Source organism: Gossypium hirsutum, chromosome D06 (genome assembly GCF_007990345.1).
Source record: "Gossypium hirsutum isolate 1008001.06 chromosome D06, Gossypium_hirsutum_v2.1, whole genome shotgun sequence".
NCBI classification, from domain to species: Eukaryota; Viridiplantae; Streptophyta; class Magnoliopsida; order Malvales; family Malvaceae; genus Gossypium; species Gossypium hirsutum.
This window is the reverse complement of record NC_053442.1, coordinates 46,004,932-46,013,913: the sequence shown is the minus strand read 5'-3', so window position 1 is coordinate 46,013,913 and position 8,982 is coordinate 46,004,932.

The window sequence follows — 8,982 nt, the reverse complement described above, 5'->3', positions numbered from 1 at the left end:
TATTTCAACATCAAGCTTCAAAATAAACCATTAACAACTAAAAAGCTTCAAAAATATCAATGGCAAGTTTTCCAAACTTTGGCAGTTTTGAAAACAGAGGTACGGATTAGCTGGGGACCAAACGTCCAAAGCTCCAACACCATTTTTTTTCTTTCGCTTCGTGAAGAAGATAGTAAAAGAAACAAAAAAAAAGGTTATTGTCCTATTTTTATTTAATATATATATCTTTATTTAAAAATTAATTAATTATAAATTATTTAATTAAACATGTTTAACTAATATTAAACTCAATTAACAAAGTTAGTGGATAAAAATTGGATTCCACCACCGTTTGACATATATAATTTAGTCCTTTTTCATTAATTAACTATCAAATCATTGAAATTTCCGGACCAAAATTCAATAAAAACTCCATAAATATTTAATAAAAATATTTATGAGCTCAGTTTATGAAAATGAGGCCTCGATACCTTATTTTCCAAAACCACTGACTTTCAGTACGCGCCAGTTGTACCTTAACTAACTAACAAATTAATAAAATCTATCCAATCAAAATTCACCATAATACTATATTTACCTCTTAAATATTAATTACTAATATATATGGACTTGTCAGAATTTTGATCCCGAAATCATTGTTTCCAACACCACTGAAAAACAGACTATTACATGGGTAAATGATATCTTCTCATTGGCATTACATGATTGATGAAAAATAAATATGGCCATGGGTCATTCGTTTTTGTGATGAATGACTTGATTAGTATTTGATAGTAATTGACTTTTCATGAAGAAAGATGTAATGGTTACCATGAGATAAAATAGGATAATATTTGGACAGCAAATTTATCCTAAAGATATTAAGGATATCATATGAGAATAAGACACTTATGACAAGGTTATTAGACGAGCACTGATTAAGTTGCTTTCGTAATGGTATGCCATTGGGGAGAGCTCAGTCATGATATTTTATTGGAATGACTTCGTAACTAAATGAGTTTATAATTAATAGGCGAAAGCCTGAAATTTATTTATAAATCATTTGAGCCTAATCGCATATGTACCATCGATCTCTTCGCTAGCACGTTGAAACCAGAAATGAATTGCATGTTGAATCAAATGAACAAACATGGATAGAAATGATAATAAAGAAATGAGAAACGTTTGGAAATGAATGTGGTTTTCTCTAAAATGAAAATGAAAATGAATTTATGACTTTTGAATTAAATGAAGTTTGAAAATGGAAATAAATTATTTGGTCATAGTAAATCCATTGAATGTAAAAATATTAAATATAATTTCTCATAGGTTCTTTTATGATAAAGTCGTCATGATTTTAACGGAATTATAATTGAGTAGAGAAAATTATTTAATTGATAAAATAATTTATTTAAATTAATTTGAGATGTTTATTTTGGAAAATAGAAAAACAAATATCAGATTGGATTAAATTATAAAGTACTAGGTTAAAAGTCCATGAAGTACTTATAATTGGACCTGATATGGTAGAGGCCCAAAAGCCTCTCATGTTTAAGAAGGGGACGACAAACCCTAATTTTTTTAACTAGGCTTGCCGCCCCACCTACCCCTATTTAGACTAGGAGTATGTTTTTCTATTGAAATAAACTTTTACAATTCAATAAGGGTTTTACCTCTTCTCCCTATATATAGATGACACCAGTAGGGCTAAATATACAACTTGAAAATATTATTAGTCTACCCAAAAATAGTAAGAGTTTATTCTCTAAGTATTAAATCTATTTTTGAAATAACAATTCTATCGATTTTTATTGAGAAGAGATTTTGCTTTCAAACTAAAAGTAAAGAAAACTATTTATAATTCTATGTTTGACTCAAATTGTTCAAGCACGCACTTGAAGCAGTTCGCAGTACGAGAATGACGAAGAAGGGTGTTCAGTTGAAAGTTAGGAATGACAAGGATCCGTCTAGCCAAAACACATGTGCAATTTCGGTAAAAGGTTTATTGCTATAAATATCACAAACCAGCTCAATTTTCAAAATTTTTATTTTCTACTATGCAAGAAAATTGTTTTCAAACCCAATTTTTTTCCAACAATTACATTGATCTAGAATTATAGAAATATAAATTGATAGTGTGCTCCACTCGTTATCTTTCCTTCACCTCTCGACAGCCCTGTGTCGTCTTTAGCTACAAATAATAGTAATTCCACTATACACATTATCAAATTCCTTATAAAATCACATTCAAATACAAAGTCAAACATATTTTGCAATTTATTCAATTTAGTCAATAAGCTCGGGACAATCATAACTTTCGATCTTGAGTTTCTGATTAAACTTTGATCTCACATATACTCATTAGGTACCTTTTAATTTCTATTCTAACTGTAATTTCATAATAGTTTAGCATTTTCTTCAATTTAGTCTCTAATGTACGAAAGTAACAATTAAACTTAACAATTTATTCCATTTCATAATTTAAGTTTAATTTCTAATAATTCCACACCAAATTCATTCAATTCTCAACAATGTCAACTTACTAAAACATTAACAGTTTCAAAATTTAGTACATGGGCTAGCTAAACCAAGCTCACATGACCTCAAATCTATAAAAAATACAAGAAAATAACTAAATTTTCATAACTAATTGTATGGTCGAAAGCTTGCAAAACCTTAAGCTTTCTTTCTTTCTTCTTCTTTTGTTGCTACAGTTTTAGGATAAAAGATGACAACATTTCATCTCTCTCCCCACTTCATTTTCTATTTATACTATGATTTAATTGTAGTTAAACTAGTTTAATTAACTTAACCTTAATTACTTAAGCTTCATCATCAATCAACTTAATTTAATGACACCATCCATCACCGTCCACTAACATCCTTTTAAAATTGGTTTATTTTCCATTTTAATCATTTGGGTAATTTCTATTTTAATTCTTAAGCCTTTTGACAAATTAAAATCTTTAGCGATTGGAATTTTACATTTTAGTCCATAGGCCTTAATTAACTAAAATTTTAGGTAAATTACTTATCCATATTTCAATTCAACCATACACTAACTTCCTAAATATCCCTATTTAATATTTAAAGACTTGTTTGATAGAAACAGGGTTTTAAGACTATATTTTTTGACTCCACATGTTCTACGAACTAGGCCAATTCAAGTAAGTCAAATGATCCGAATCCAATCGATTGGTCTCCATGGGAAACTCTTTGTGCATTAGTCATGGGCCTTGATCTGCGACCCATGAAATTTTCCCCACCCATTCCCACAATGCCCTCATTGCATACTCGGAAAGTCACTAGTTTAACTAGCCTCTGAACTTTTTAGATGCGTCGGGTGATTCCTAACTAGTCTCTCTATAGGGTAGTCTTGTCCCTTAGAACATTTTCCTCAGCTTCCTTCATCGCCTAACTAAAATCGTTTCTCTCCTTGGGACATCACATTCGCAAGAGCCCACAACTCTTACTTGCCCCCATTTAGACTTGCCTCGATCGAAATCCCCTTGATCCTCATAGTTAGGCTTTAGCACACCCACATTGCGTAGGAAAATAACTTGGTTTGAAAATGATTTTCTTGCACAGCGAAAAATTAAATTTTGAAAATTGACCCAGTTTGTGATATTTATAAAAATAAACTTTAGATCGAAATCGTACCTGTGTTTTTGGATAAGCAGATCCTTGATGTTTCCTAACTTTCAACCAAACTATCTTCTCCACTATTCTCGTACCACGAACTGTTTCAAGTGTGAGCTCAAACCAATTGAATCAAAACAAAGAACTAGAAAAAGTTTTCCTTTTGGGCTGAAAACAAAAATTCTCTTCTGTTATAGAAATCAATAAAAATGTTATTCTAAAAAATATATTTATAAGTTGAGAATAAATTCTCTTTGTTTTTTAGTAGAATAACAATCTCTCAAAAGTTCTGTAAATAGCTCTTCCGGTGCCATATATTTATAGGAAGATAAGGTAGAACCCTTGTAGAGTTGTAGAAATTTATTTCCACTAGAAAACAATATCCTAATTTATCTAGGACATGGGGGGCGACAACCCTAGTTAATGATACTAGGGTTTTGCCATCCCACCTCCTTACATGAGAGGTTTTGGGCATCTCTCATACTAGTCCAATTACGAGTACTTCCTGGGCTTTTTTGACCTAGTACTCTATAATATGATCCAACTCGATTTAGTTTTTTCTTTCCCAAAAGAAAATTTAAAATTTACATATTAAATAATTTTCTCACCCCAATTTTACCCCAGTAAAATTTTGATAATTTTACCCGCGTTAAAGTTTTAACTATTTTACCCCCGATAAAATTTCGAGGAAATTCATTCAATATGTCACAGCTCAACATGTTCATTATGACCAAATGATTTATTTTCATTTTCAGGCTTCAAAACGGTCTAAAAACATAAACTTATTCTTCTATCATTTTTTAAGTAATCCTATAAAGGATTACAAGTTTCCATTTTCATTTCCATTTTTGGAAACCATAATCATTCCTGAATGTTTCCCATTTCTCTTTTTCTATTTATTCCATTCATTTCTATTCAAATACACAATTCAATTTTGGTTTTAACGGGCTAGCGAAGGGATTGATTGGACATATGTAGTTGAAAACTTATTTTTCAATTTAGAATTAATTTTTGGCTTTTTTCCTATTAAATATAAAATTATTTATTCATGAATCCATTCCACTATAATATCATGACTAAACTCTCCTCAACAACATTCCATTATGAAAGAACTTACTTAGTGCTCGTCCATTGACCTTTGTCATAAATGTGTTACCCTCATAGGATATACTTTATTTTTCTAGGATAATATCCGTTCTCCCAATATGATCCTATTTTATCTCATGGTAACCATTATATCTTCCTTCATGAAAAGTCAATCACTATCAAATAGTGATCAAGTAATCCATCACAAAGATGGACGACCCGTGGCCACTTTTACTTTTCATCAACCATGTAATGCCAATGAGAGGATATCATTTACCCATGTTTTGGGCTATGAATTCCACTGTTATGAATGACGCTACATACTAGAGAAGTCATACATCCAATGCACCAGCTTTTAGTTCCTTATCTATTTGAACTCAGGCTTTTACTTACAACAGAGTGTACGAGTCATGCATACACAATCCGCCATCCACTTAGGATTTAAGAATGTCACACTATGAATGTCACAAGTGAATAAAAAAATAAACGGATTCAGGATCTATTTTGCTTAGGTCATGTTCAATGTATTGTCAATCTAGTCAGCCACATATATGTCTATATCTTTTGGGAGTCATCCGCTCCAACGCCCAAGATAAGGCATCTCACCAGTTGGATTTGATAGATGACATATTAGTGTTTCAATTGATTTTCTCATTTCTGATTAAACTAAGGACATATTTAGGGTTATCTACTAATACAAGTTATCTTTTTTGTACTACGATCCAACCACGTAATACCGCTTAGTATTAGTTAAACATTTAAACAACCAATAAGCAACATTTGCTTCTATTTTTCTTTGCGTGCAAAATCATGTGAGGAAAATAATACAAAGTATATTAATTTAATTCATGAATAATTTCGTTAATCAGTCTACTTGGAAAAATTACAAGTTTACAAATGAATATACTACATTCATGGCACCAGATCCAACAATCTCTCACTTGCCCTAGAGAAGTAAAAGAGCCATATTCTTCATTCTCATGCTCATCACGTGTTTCTCAAAACTCCTAGCTAGTAGAGTCTTGTTAAATAGGCCCGCAAGGTTGTACTCGGATGTGACTTTAACTACATCCATGATTTTGTCTACAACTGCCTCCCTTATGATATGATACTTTCAATCAATATGTTTTGTCCTCCTGTGGTTTCTCGTGTCCTTGGTATTAGCTATTATTTTACTATTGTCACAATACAGTGTCATAGCTTTTTCTATACCAGGAATGACTACAAAATCCATGGGGAACTTTCGAATCAATATTGCTTCTTGGTAGCTTAGAAGCAACCCCATATTCGGCTTCCATAGTGGAGTCAGCAGTACAAGTCTGCTTTACACTTCTCCAGATAATGAACTCGTTGCCTAGGAAAAAAACACAAGTTGATGTCAGTTTCCTCAAATCCAACATGTTTGGAAGATAGAATTAGTGTATCCAATAGGAGTAAGGTCTCATTCGAAATACACAAGGATATAATCCCTCGTTCTTCGTAAATACTTGAGTATATGCTTAATTGATTGCCAGTGTCTTGGACTTGGATTTGCTTGATATCGACTTACCAACCCCATTGTAAAACAAATATATGGATGTGTGCATAGCATAATATACGTGAGACTTCTTACTGTTGAAGCATAATGAACCTTTCTCTTGTTTTCTCTAAAGAGATATGAAGTCCCAATATGGAAGGTTGATTTCTATTCTTTGAATCGGTCATTGCATAACAGTCCAATATCTTGTCTATGTATGAAGCTTGAGATAGTGCTATCACTTTATTCGTTCGACCTCATAATATTCTCATACCTAGAAAAAAATTAAGTTCTCCCAAGTTCTTCATGCTAACATGTTGGGATAACCACAGTTTAACTGATGACAATGTCCCTACATAATTTCCAATGAGTAGAATGCCATCAACATATAGAACGAGAAAGACCACCATTCCATCCCCTAAACATTTGTAAACACAATGTTCATCTATGTTTTGCTCAAATCCAAAAGTCTTGATCGCCTAATCAAATATTTGATTCCATGAGTGGGATGCTTGTTTTAGTCCATATATGGACCTAAGTAGTTTGCAAACTTTATGCTCATTTTCTTTAGCTATATATCCAGAGGATTGCATCTTTTAGATGTTCTCTTCAAGATAGTCATTCAAAAATGTTGTCTTGAGATCTATTTACCAAATCTCGTAATCGAGAGCCGCTGCAATGGATAGTAATATACGGATTGACTTGAGTATGGCAATCGGAAGAAGGTTTCTTCGTAATCGGTACCTTCTTTCTACGTATAACCTTTTTCTACAAGTTTATCCTTATAAGTTTCCACTTTTCCATCCACTTTTCTTTTCTTCTAGTAAATCCACTTACACCCTATGGGTTTTATCCCTTTCGGTAAGTCTACAAGTTCCCATACTGAGTTGGAATAAATAGAGTCATCTCAGCTTTCATAGCTATTTCCTAGAGCTTAGAATCAGTAGTCTACATCACTTCATCATAAGTGAGAGGGTCATCATCTTCCTATTCAATAGACTCAGTTTTAAAAACACTTCCACCAGATTGGAAAAAATCAAGCCTACAAGAGCCCCTCCCACTGCGATGAAGCTCCCTATGTTGCTGATGATTTGCAGGTCCACTATTAGATGTTGGTTCTAGAACTATTTCTGTAGGGTTTTGTATATTTCCCAAAAGCTCCTCAAGTACCTCTTTACTACAAGGTTTGAAGTCATTCATGTAACTTTCTTCAAGGAAAGTAGCATGAGTTGAGACTATAATAGTTTGATCTTTTAGGTTATAAAACAAACCACCTTTTTTCCTCTTTGGATATCCTACAAACATGCACAATTCTGTCTGTGAGTCCAACTTCCTCGCATCTTTATCCAATACGTGGTTAGATAACCCCAAATTGTAAAATGATTAAGATTCAGCTTCCTGCCATGCCACAATTCGTATGGAGTTTTTGATGCTACCTTAGTTGGAACATCATTCAGAATATAACAAGCCATTTGTACAACGTATCTCTAAAATGATATTAGCAGCTTCAAATAACTGAACATAGAATGTACAATGTCTAACAATGTTCGATTTCTTCTCTCTACCATGCCATTCTGTTGTGGAGTGCTAAATCTAGTTAACTGGGATAAAATCCCATTATTTATGAGGTACCCTAAGAGCTCATTAGATCAATATTCTCCACCTCGATCAGACCAAAGTGCCTTTATGGGTAAACCTAGTTGTTTGTCTACTTTCGCACAAAACTCTTTGAATTTATCAAAGTTTTCACTCTTGGAGTGCATCAGGTATACATACCCATATTTGAAATAGTCATCAATAGAGGTTACATAATACTCGTAACCACCTCTTGCACTAATGCTCATAGGGTCGCATACGTTAGTGCGCACATGTTCTAGAGGTTTTTTAGTCCTCATTCCTTTTGCATTAAAAGATCGCTTAGTCATCTTACCTTCCAAGGAAGACACACATTGTAGAAGATTAATTTTTTTAAGTGAACTTAAGATGCCATCTTTCACAAGTCCAGTGATTCTTTCTCAGTTAATATTACCAAGTCTCAAATGCCAAAGGTATGCTTTATTAGATTGAGAAGTTTGTCTTTTGTTAAATATTTCTATCACAAGTAGTATGTACATATTTGGTTTGATAAAATAGAGATTATTTGACATCCATCCGTTATCGATAAGAATTCAATTTCTAAATATTACAATTCCATTATTAAAAGTCAAAGCCAAGCCGTCTTTATATAAACATGCAATGAAGATTAAGTTTCTTTTGAAACTTGGCATATAGAAAACGTCTCTTAAAATAATCATCCTAAAATTACCAAAATAAATATGTACATCTTCCACTTCTTTAGCTATCACACTTGTTCGGTTTTCAACCCGTAACGGTAAACTCTTATCTCTAAGATCTTCTGTCTCCTCAAACTCTTGTAGAGAAACACAAACATGATAAGTGGCTCCCAAATCAATGACCCAGTGGTCTATTGAATCTTCCACTAAACAAGCTTGTTTCATCAAAAGTTCCATAACTTTGCCTTTAGTAGCTAGATATTCCTTCCACTCTTTACAATTTTCCTTGAAGTTCCCTTTCTTACTGCAAAAGAAGCATTTAGACTAAGATAACTCTTTAGGCTTTCTGGTTCTCTCCCTTTTCAGTAGTGGTGGCCTAAAGACCTTAGCCTTGCCTTTCTTAGCATGTTTTCCCTTCTCTTTTGAGGAAAAATAGATGGTTACATCGACTTCTTCTCTTCGGACTAGCTGATGCCATTCAACATCAAC